Source organism: Nicotiana sylvestris, chromosome 2 (assembly GCF_000393655.2).
Source record: "Nicotiana sylvestris chromosome 2, ASM39365v2, whole genome shotgun sequence".
Lineage (NCBI taxonomy): Eukaryota > Viridiplantae > Streptophyta > Magnoliopsida > Solanales > Solanaceae > Nicotiana > Nicotiana sylvestris.
Genome location: NC_091058.1, coordinates 137,203,311 through 137,215,683, shown reverse-complemented (window position 1 = coordinate 137,215,683; position 12,373 = coordinate 137,203,311).

The window sequence follows — 12,373 nt, the reverse complement described above, 5'->3', positions numbered from 1 at the left end:
TCGCATGCCGCCTAATAATTCTCTTTTGATCTCCAATAGCATGTTCGGGGTATTCTTGTGTTTTCAAGAACCTCTTAACATCGTGGTACCATGGTTGGGTACTTGGTCCCGCCTCGATTACATTACAGTAACCGTGTCTTTTCCTGATTTGGATTTCCAAGGGATCGATGTGGGCATTGCCTGGATAAGGTAACATTGAAGCTAAGGTAGCAAGTGCATCGGCTAGTTCATTGTGACACCACGGGATATACCTGAACTCTATTGATTTGAATTGCTTGCCGAGATCCTCCACGTGCTGCCGGTAAGGAATAAGCTTGACATCTCGAGTTTCCCATTCACCCTGGGCTTGCCGGATAATCAGATCAGAATCCCCCATAATCAACAAATCTTCAACATCTTGATCGATCGCCATATTCATGCCCATGATGCAGGCTTCATATTCAGCTGTATTGTTCGTACAAAAGAAACGAAGCCTAGCTGTAGCCGGATAGTGTTGACCAGTGGGTGAGATCAAGATTGCCCCAATTCCTACACCTTTGGCATTTACAGCCCCATCAAAGAACATCTTCCAAGCATGAGCGTCTTCCGAGACTACTCCTATGGTGTTTATCTCTTCATCTGGAAAATAAGTACTCAATGGTTGGTACTCATCATCAATCGGGTTCTCAGCCAAATGATCTGCTAACGCCTGGGCTTTCATTGTCGTGCGAGTGACAAAGACTATGTCAAACTCCGTAAGCAAGATCTGCCATTTTGCTAATCTCCCAGTGGGCATTGGTTTCTGAAATATGTACTTTAAAGGATCCAACCTTGTTACGAGGTAGGTGGTGTAAGCTTGCAAATAATGCCTCAGCTTCAGAGCGACCCATGTCAAAGCACAGCAAGTTCTTTCCAATAAAGTGTACTTGGCTTCATAACTAGTAAACTTCTTGCTCATATAGTAAATGGTCTGCTCCTTCTTTCCGGTCACGTCATGTTGCTCGAGGACACAACCAAAAGAATTTTCCAAGACGGTCAGGTACAAAAATAGAGGCCTCCCTGGCTTAGGTGGGACCAAGACCGGCGGATTCGACAGATATTCCTTGATTTTATAAAAAGCTTCTTGACATTCAATTGTCCATTTGATTGCCGCATCTTTCTTTAACAACTTAAATATGGGTTCACACGTGGAGGTCAACTGAGCGATGAAACGACTGATGTAATTCAATCTTCCCAAAAAACTCATAACATCTTTCTTGGTTCTTGGAGGAGGCAAATCCCGAATAGACTTTATCTTTGTTGGATCTAACTCGATGCCCCTCCGACTGACTATGAATCCCAAGAGTTTGTCGGATGGTACTCCAAATGCACATTTGGTTGGGTTCAGTTTCAAATCATATTTGCGCAGCCGCCCAAAGAATTTTCTCAAGTCCCGAACGTGGTCGTCCTGGGTTTTGGATTTGATGATTACATCGTCCACATACACCTCTATCTCTTGGTGCATCATATCATGAAAAATGGCAGTCATGGCCCTCATGTAGGTTGCCCCGGCATTCTTCAGACCAAATGGCATGACTCTATAACAATAAGTGCCCCATGGTGTGGTAAAAATGGTCTTTTCTGCATCTTCTTCATCCATTAACACCTGGTGGTATCCTGCGTAACAATCCACAAAAGAATGTATTTCATGTTTGGCGCAGTTATCAACAAGGATGTGGATGTTTGGCAAAGGGAAATTGTCCTTGGGGCTTGCTTTGTTAAGATCTCGGTAGTCAACGCACACCCGAATTTTCCCATCTTTCTTTGGCACAAGAACTATATTAGCCAGCCATGTGGTGTATCGGACCACTCGAACCACCCCCGCCTTTAATTATTTTGTGACCTCTTCTTTAATCTTGTCACTGATATCAACTTTGAACTTCCTCTATTTTTGCTGGATAGGGGAATAATCGGGGTAGGTTGGCAATTTATGGACCACTAGATCGACACTTAATCCCGGCATGTAATCGTAGGACTAATCAAACACATCTTTGAATTCAAACAAAAGTTGGATCAATGCGTCCCTGGTTCTTTCATCTGTATGAATGCTTATCTTGGTTTCTTTGACCTCTTCCGAGCTACCCAAATTCACTAGCTCGGTTTCATTTAAGTTTGGCTTAGGTTTATTCTCAAATTGTTCCAATTCTCGATTTATTTCCTTAAAAGCCTCTTCTTCATCATATTCTGGTTCTTGGTTCATTATTTCGCAATTAGACAGCGTGTTTGGATCTGGGCATGAAGTCCACAAGCATGTTATGTTATTTAAAGCCGCATTATTAGAACTGAAAGAAGAAATAAGAAAAAGTAACAAAAAACAGAAAGAATGAAGAGAGATGAACGATGCAATATTAATTTCATTTCATTGAATTTTGAAGATAACAAGGTTCACATTAGTATTTAAAAGACAGGAAACCAAAAGAAAAACATCCGAGTTACACCCTAAAATAACTCGTGATGCAGAAAAAGTGGCAAGACAGGTCTACCGGGACTCCCGCCTGATTGGGAATGGCGTAGCCTTCCAATTTTGCAACTTGGCATTGGGTCCTATATATAGCACCTCAGCGGTGCTTGAGCCCTCCCCTGGCTGGACCATGTGGGTTTCATATAGTATCTTCCTCATTGCCCCACAGATCTTCTCAATCTCTTCGGCAGTAAAGGCCTCATCTTCTTCTTTCTTATGGTATTTTGGCTTGACAAATGTTCTGTACAGATGCGGAACCGGCTGAGGCAAAACCCAACCATCATTCTTTCTATCATTTGCCCATCTTCTATCAGCTGGAGTGGGTCGGAAGCCTACCCCGAAGAACTTTTCACTGGTGGGCAGGGTGATAAGTTCAACTATCCCTTGCAATGATTTCCCAAGTCCCTTCCCCAGTTTGAAGCCATGTCGGATCATCTCTTTGGCCACCATGATTGATGCATTAGAAAGGAAGGGTTGGGGGAAAGAGTTTCCTTCTTTGTACTGGTCTGCAACCACAATTTCAAAAGCCTGATAAAATATGTGCGCACTCCCCTCTCTTGCTTCAAGACATGGGACTAATGGGTCCCAATAAATTGATTGCTCATCTTCTCCATGGACCACAATCTCTTGGTCCTTATGCTTGAACTTCACCATCTGATGAAGAGTGGAGGGTACAGCCCCCGCTGCATGAATCCATGGCCTCCCCAAAAGAAAGTTGTAGGATGTGTCCATGTCTAGAACCTGGAAGGTTACTTCAAAGTCTACTGGGCCGATGGTCAGAATTAGATCGATCTCTCCAATTATGTCCCTTTTGATACCATCGAAGGCACGTACACAGACATTGTTGGGTCGGATTATTTCGATCCCAATTTCCATGCGCTGTAGAGTTGAAAGTGGGCAAATATCTACTCCAGAGCCTCCGTCCAACATCACCCTTTTCACGTAGTACCCTTTGCATTTGACTGTTAGGTGCAAGGATTTGTTATGTGCGGCCCCTTCTGAGGGTAAATCATTTTTGCTGAAAGTGATCTGGTTGATTGCGAAAAATCTTTCTGCCATTCTCTCCAACTGCTCTACAGAAATGTCAACAGGCACATATGCTTCGTTAAGGGTCTTGATCAATACCTTCTGATGTTCGGCGGAATTCATCAACAAAGCCAACAAGGAGACTTGTTCGGGAGATTTTCGAAGCTGGTCAATCACCTCATAATCTGCCATTTTCATGTTTTGGAAGAAAACCTCCGCTTCTTCGGCACTCACAGGCTTCTTAAATGGGAAGCGCTTTCTAGTAGCGTTGTTTACCTCTTCCAAATTGGAATACTTTTCAACAGGGTTATTTTCTTGAACTTTTCCTGGGATTTCTTCGCCTTTATAGGTCACCATCGTTTTGTTATAGTTCCAGGGCACAGCAGTAGGATCTTTCATGGGCTTCTGTGGCGCGCGTCCAATAACCATGGGCTCATTCAGCCTTGATGGTTTAATTGGCCCCTGCATCACATAAACCCCCTTGGGCACATACATCTGGGTTGTTTTGTTCAGCTCGAATCTCCTGGGAGGACTCAATGTCATCTGCTTTTCTTTACGGCCTTGAGGGACGTAGAGAACAACATCTTTGAGAGGCGTTGCCCCGGTCTCAACTTCCATGTTCTTCTCTGACTTTGGAGGGGTAGTTTCTTTCTTTTTCTCCCCTTTATCTTGCTTCGAGGCAACTTTTGGTTTCTTTTCTTTGTCAGCAATGGCAATGATGGCCTTCAATGCTGGGTCAAATTCTTCATCCTCACAAATCATTCCAATTACCGGCCCGTTGTTGTGGGCTGGAAGTGGGTTGTTGGTCACATTGGGAACCTCTTCATCCCTCAACACTATCTCCCTTTGTTCTATCAAGTTCTCCATGGCTCTCTTTAGAGTCCAGCAATCATCTGTGTCATTCCCTTCTGCCCCTGAGTGATAGGCGCATCAGGTACCGGCTCTGTAAGCGGGTTATGCTGGGTTTAACCTGGTTTGAGGAACAGGCTGTAGAAGACCCATTTGAACAAGCTTTGGTAACAAGCTGGAGTAGGTTTCGCCAATTGGTGTGAAATTTGGTCTCTTGGGCGGTTCATGAGGGTGGAAATTATTTTGTGGAGGACGGGGGTTGTAGTGGGTTTGGTAAGGAGGTTGGTTTCTAGGAAATGGAGCTTGATTTCTGTTGGCTTGTTGTTGTGGCCGGACATAAGGCAGAGTATTCGTGACCGAGTATGGCTAAGGAGTATAGGCCAAATCTTGGTGAGGGTAATAGTGTTGCGGGGTCCTTTCTGAGAAAAGGGATCTGGGAGTATAGTTTCTCCTTGTACCCGACGCTGCCATGAATGTTTCTTCCCTTTTCTTTCCCTTTTCTATTCCTCCAGACCCACCCTGAATGGCTTGGGAGGTAGCTTTGATAGCAGATTGGCTTAGAATTCGACCCGTTTTTAGCCCATTTTCAACCATTTCGCCAATCTTGATAGCTTCAGCGAACGGTTTACCCATTGCGGACATCATATTCTGGAAGTAGTCAGCTTCCTGAGCTTGAAGGAAAACTGTGACCATTTCAACTTCATACATCGGAGGCTTTACCCTGGATGCCTGCTCACGCCATTTAACTGCGTACTCTCGGAAGCTTTCTGAGGATTTCTTTTTCAAGTTTGTCAATGAGTTCCTATCTGGAGCAATATCAATTTTGTACTGGAACTGCCTGACGAAATCTCTAGCAAGATCATCCCAGATGTGCCAGCGGGATATATCCTGGTCCATGTACCACTCAGATGCAATGCCAACCAGACTTTCTCCGAAATAGGCCATGAGTAGTTCTTCCTTTCCACCGGCTCCTCGCAGCTGATTGCAATATCTCTTGAGATGAGCAATAGGATCACCATGCCCATCGTATTTCTCAAATTTTGGGGTTTTGAATCCCAATGGTAGGTGCACATGAGGGAACATGCATAAATCGGCATAGGATACACTTTTCTGTCCGCTCAAACCTTGTATGCTTTTGAGACTCTGTTCCATACTCCTCATCTTCCTCACAATCTCTTCTTGCTCGGGAGTTTTGGTGGTCTTTTCTTGCCCCGCAGCAAACTCAAATTGGGGTGGTTGAGGGTAAGTATAAGTAGGAAACTGAGGAGGTTCCACTTGGAAAGATGGTGCTTGAAATGTGAAGGAAGATGAATCAAAGTTAGGCCTGGGTAAAGCAGGTTGTGTCGTAGCTGAACAAGGTGGCGCGGTGAATATGTTTGAAGTCATGCTTGAAGCTAAAACCTGGGGGCGAGACTCAGAAGATGTTCCAGCAAAGTGGGCTGAAATGGTAGGATACTCCAGTGGGGTATTTGGATAACTTATGGGGATGTTGGAGGTCCCACTTGCCCTGGGGAAAAGCTCAGGGAATCCAGGGATTGCACTGGGCGGTTCTTTTCCATTGGCCTAGACGTCCCACATTTCCATCATGCGGAGACGCAGAATTCTATTTTCCTCAGCCGTTGTTGACTCAGAAGTTGTGATGGCCGAGATCGGACTATCTTCTGGAATAGGAACTATTGGCAGAGGAATTTCTGAAGACATTTCAACGCTTCCTTTTGACCCTGTGAAGTATGAATGTGAAGCCAGACTACCACAAAACCAACCACCTTACTATAGAACCTCTGAATTGGAAGACAACAAACTAGTTAGTTTGAAGCAATTAACACATAGGAAATCGCACGTTGGGGTGTGATGCACCTATACAGTTAAATGTGTTTCTACATGTTTCGCAACAGCTGCATGTTTCTTCCCGGCTCTGCTTATTTTCCCAATTTTCTTTTTTTTTCTATCCACTTTTATTTGAAGTTATTTACAAAAACGTGACCGGATCCGATGAGGATTGCCTACGTATCACGATGCCGCGTGAATCAGATCATTACATAGTTCAAGAAAAAACAAGTGCGAAAAAGAAACAATTTTTTTTTTTGGGAATTTTCAAATTTTCATTAATAATCTCCTAAACTTTCTATTACAAAGACTTCAAACTGCTCATTTTCTTGGAATTTTAAAACTACCAATAGCCTAAAAAAATAATTTCCAAAATACAGACTCAATAAGTGAAAAATCATGAATACATCAATGCTTCAACTCCTGGGGCCCGTGGGACATCATTCGGTCTCACGGGCCTAAGTGTAAGATTCCCTTGAAGCTGCCTCAAATCATTCATTATCTGGCTGACAAATGTCATTACAACAGTGAAGAAAGTGATCTGAGTCATATCCTCACATGCTTGACATTTCATGACGATGTAGTCGGCAATGGCTCTAACCCTCTCTCGGACAATACCCTTTTCCTGAAGTAAACGCCCGATTTGTTGACTCCGGGCTTCCAACACTTGATTGTCATGGTGATTTTGATTCCGCAATTGTTGGATATCTTCGTCCATTTGGGCCATCAAAGCATAACAATGTTCCCTGTCGGCTTTAAAATTCCTGGCCTATTTGACCGCCTCACTTTCAAGGGTGATTAACTTTCTCTTTAAATTGGCGATTGTCCCCTCATATTTTCTTTTCATTTGTCGCACAAACTCTGCCCGCCCTTCTGCATTCTCTGCCAACTGTGCTCGGACTTTTGCTAGACTAGCCTCAGATTTTTCTAGGTCATCTTGACACTCAAGTATTTCTTTCTCAGACCGCTTATAAGCCTTTCATCTGCCCGACTTCTTTCCGGGTTTCTAGCAGCCATTCTCATTTTATGGATTTGAGCTTTGAGAGCCTCGTTTTCCTGAGTTAGATTTTTCTTTTCCCCTTCATCTGCGGCAGCTTGGATACTGTGGCCAAATTTGAGGTCCCTGATTTGTCCCTCTAATTTACTTATCTTAGCCCTATATCTTTCTTCTTTTGCCAACCAGCCCTACTGCTCCTGCGAGTCGTTAGTGAATTGTTGGACATGAGGTCTCTTAGCAGGTCTCTCGGGCTCTCGAGGAATTTGAAGTCTTTTGCCAAACCAAACCATATAATTGGGGTCCACCTCACCTCTAGCTAGATCCCGCACTATAGTCTTGGGTTCGAGAAATCTGCACTCATTCCAAACTTGGCGAACTCCTCCTTCTGGATACAGCCTTAGGGCCCAATTCGACAACATGTATACTCAAATCTTCGTCATGGGGGACGGTTTAAAATCTTCCCAGTTGGCGCAAAACCCTGTGAGGAGCATATGGTTGAATGCTCTGGATGCCCATTAGGAGAAAGTAGCACACTTTAGCTGACATGTATATGACTTCGGTGGCAGGGAGCCATCCCCCGCCACTCGGCTTTCAAATTCTTTGATGCAATCCAAACCGGTCATGCCGTAGTTCATATACCCGACACGGTGGCAGAGATGTTCCAATATCCACAGTTGTAGTAGTAAGTTGCAGCCTTGGAAGAATTTTCCCCCTTCTCGACAGATGGTCAAGGCTCGGTAAATCTCATATAAGATTAGGGGAACTAATGTGCCATTAGCTTTCTTAATTGCGACATCAACCATTCCCACGAGGCCCAATTCTATGTTGCCATATTTTCGCGGACATATTATAACACCCAAGAATGCTACTATAAAAACCAAACCTCGCATTGCCTCCCATTTATCTTTATTTCTGGCATTGGTCAGACCAGTATTCGGTGCTTCAAAACCTTGGGGATCGCCATAGCGTTGGTACAGGAACTGGAAAGTGCAAAACCCTTCAGATAAATTCTCATCTTGTACATCCCAGCTAATACTCAACATATCCAGAAACTTGTGAGGAGATACTTGTCTCGGTGACACCGGGTACCGACTTCTAAGGTTTTCGCTAAGGCCGGCGTAACCCGCAATTTCCTCTAGCGTGGGTGTGAGCTCAAAATCAGAAAAGCGAAACACATTGCGAGTCGGATCTCAAAAAGGTATCAAGGCTTCAATCACGTCCAATTTTGGCTTGATGTTAAAAAGTCCGACAAGACCACCCAAAACTTTTATCACAGTTCCTCGACTACCTTTTCCTAGGTCATTCCACCACATGTGGAGTTGTAAGGGGATCTCTTCAAGAGCTGCGAAGGGTTCATTTTCATCTGTGCTCATCCTGCACATTTATTAGGGTGATTTAATTTAAAAGGTTATGACTCATTTGGACTCAAGAAAAGGTTATCAAAATTTCATAAAAAATCCGTCTTTGCAAATACGGCCTTTCAGCACTTCGGGGAAGAAGATTTTAAGGCTGTGTTTGCTAAACGGCCAAAACCTAAAAAAACTACTAAAGTAGATGTTCTTGCAAAAACGGCCTTCCGGCATCCTTTTGGAGACATTTAACTATTTTAGACAAGAATGTCATCACCTACTTATTTACAATCAAAACAAAAATTTTGTTCTTTTGGGCTACTTTTACAAAAATGAAGTTGGACCCTTCTTAATGAAAGAAATGCTTCTAAAAAATGATATATTTTGAATTTGCTTTCCAATTTGAAAGAAGAATGAAATTTTTTTTTTAAAAGAAAAATAATTTTTGTATAGAAAGAAAAACTTTCTAGAGAGGAAGTAAAGGAAAATACTTTTTTTGATTTTTTTTTTTTTGAAAATTATGGGCCGAAACCGATGAGGTTTGCCTACGTATATCACATCCGGTGAGAATCAGACTCGCGTAGTTCGCCAGTTTTGACAGAACATGGCAGTTGAAAACTTTGGCTCATTTGGATATGAAGTCTTTTTTTTCGGAATTTCGGCAGAATTTCAGAATTTTCTAAATACCTACCTCTCACTCCTATATTATTATTATTTATTTATTTTGATTTTTTGATTTTTTTTTTGATTTTCTTCCTCTGTTCTAGAAGCCGGTCAACATGCAAGCCGAAATAAACAGATGTGCAAGTAGCACGTAAGATGCATCAGGATGGTCTTTTTCATTTGGGTACACCTGTCCTAGACAGACCCAACCCCTGTGTTGAGTCTCCAACATCAAATGCACATGATGCAAACAAACGTTCCTACTAGGGATCCAACATGAGGCTTGTTATACTAGGTTTAAAAACCTGGGTTTATTGTTTTAGACCTGGCTTACCCGAGCGGACAGCTCGAGCCGAGGGGGCAGCGTACCGGGAATACAGAAGCTTTACCGGCATTGCAACTTGTCCAAACCTCGTTCTAAAATTAGGATAAGACTCTAACAGAAAAGAAGTCACACAAAGTGCACACTTCCCAGATGAATTAGAAGACTCAGAGAGAGGAAGATTTCGTAGCAAATTATATACAGTCCAAACAATATCAAAGCGGTAAAAGCGGCATTTAGCACATTAGGCTCAACATGTAAAAATCAAATAAAACAAGCCAACTATAACAGTTATTCTAAGCTCGAATTCTTGAACCCTGAACTGAAGTCCTGGGTTTGTCCCCAACAGAGTCGCCAGAGCTGTCACACCTCCTTTTTGCGCACCTACCCCGAAGGATAAATGCGTGAGGGAGTTTTTCCAATTTAAGTGACAATATTCGAAATGGGATTATTTATTTAATTCAGAATCGCCACTTGGGAAAGGTTTGGCTTTTGGTGTCCCAAGTCACCGGTTTATCTTGAATCCCAATTCGAGGAAAATATTCGACTTACCAAATGAAGTCTGCGAACCAGAAATTCTAAGTAAGGAATTTTGTTGACCCGAGGGAAGGTGTTAGGTACCCCCGAATCCCGTGGTTCTAGCACGGTCGCTTAAATTGTTGTAATGACTAAATATCTGATTTTTATACATGTTATGACTTGTGTGCTTTTATTAAGTTTAAACCGCTTTTTTTATTATTTTTTAATAGAATTGCAACGTCGTGAAAATGCATCTCGAACCACGTCACAATCAATGCACCTGTGGTTGTTAATACGTTCCGACTCCGTTGAGATTTGGATTTGGGTCACATAAATGCGCACCCGAATTTAAGCATGTAATTTAATCAAAATCGCGTCTAAAGAGTCTAACGCGTTATTATCTTTGGGGAAAGCCGTGATGTTCGCTAAATGGCCACTCCCGAAATCTAAGTAATTATTAACATCTATTGAGGGCCCCGCAGTTTGTGCGTCTTTGTTTGGCGAGGCTCGCCACATTTATTTTAAGGATATCCTAAAGTGACTACATTTCTATTAAATTCATTTCTAAAAAAAAAAAAAGAGAAAAAATCCTAATTAGTTACATGATTAAAAAAGGGCGTAACATATTAAATGCTACATTAAGACAAATGTTAACGGAAAGGAATATTACTAAAATTGAAATTATAAATAAACTACGGAATCGACAAATAATATGTTCAAAAGAAACTAATTATCCTATAACTAGATTAAACTCGCATTGTTAGATGACTTGAACCGTTGGAATTAATTATTTACGACTATTTGAAACTAGAATCAATCTTAATTACTAATGCATATTCGAAAGTTTATTAAATTCAAACGTTAACTCGTCTTGTTTGAACTCAAATCATGCCATAATGCCTAATTCACGAAATTAATTTAAATTCATGCTTTAACTAAATTTAGCTACATGTTCACGATTAACCTACTGTTGACAATATTAAAACCTTCAAGCTAGTGAACTAACCAGTTTTACCGAGCCGATTCACTAAACACCAACTTATGTTATTTTCCTCTTACTCCAATTGTTAAACAGTTTGACAGTAATGAGCATGCTTAAACATATACTACCTAATAACCAAACTAAAACAGAGTATTATTTAATACATCACTACAAGATGCCTAGTTATGCAAAGCAACCGAAATTTACAGAATAATAATACATGAGATAACCTAAACACAATCAGTAAAAGAGACAAAGGAAAAAAAAGCTAAATTAAAACTTCAAAGTTACATTCTTCATATGTATTCATGCTTTCACATTTCAGCTTACAATATCGATAAGGTTACGGCCATGTACCTAGTATTGGAAGTAAAAGAAGAGGAAGATCAGTAGAAGCAGCAGTAGCGTAAATACACAGCAACAACAAGTTCAACAACAGCAAAACCAGTAACGACCAGTAGAATAACCCAGTAACAGATTGAAAACCAGCAATACCAGAATGCAATCGCAGTCAAAGCAGAAGAGAGACGGATACAAGACGCAGTAGTTTACTGATTTTTGAATAACACTCAAGGAAAAGCAACCTGAAATTATTCAAGTAAAAGTTCAGCTTGTTTTTCTTTTTTTGCTCTCAAATTCTGATTTCTCAAAATTCAGCCAACTCTCTCAACTTTCTCCTCTATCTTCCTCTACACTGTGTAAAAATGACTCTATTTATAACCAAGACCCTTGTCTTGAACCACTAACCCGAAATATTCCCATAATTGCATGCCTTGCTCCCACTACTTAATGTTTTTCTTATTTAATTCCCTTGTTCCCCATACCTATATGTTTTGTCCCCCACTATATTAAACAAATACATTATTCTCACTCCATTATGTCTTGTCCCCCACTATATTAAACAATGTATTAACTCCCCACCATTATGTCTTGTCCCCCACTACGTATTATTTTAATATTATTTAAATATTATTTAATACTTAGTGGATAGAGCACTCAAAATAAATAATTGTTCAGATTCTCGATTCCAAAAATACCCCTCTGAAATTACTAAAATTACCATTTTACCCCTGAAAATACTGCAATTTACCATTCTAACCTCGTCAGCTATAACCAATTCACCTAATCAATTCTAAACAAAATACAGCAGCTATAACCAATTCCTAATCAAATTTTATGAACAAACTTAAACTAAATGATGAACAACAAAGAAACAACTGGAATTATTTTGACTGAACAATATTTTTTAACAACAAACCTACTTTCAGATTCAAACAACAGTAACAAACAAGTATATTCAAATCACTGAGCTCAAATTCAATTGAACCTCCAACTAAATCTAACAATATTGCAACCAAGA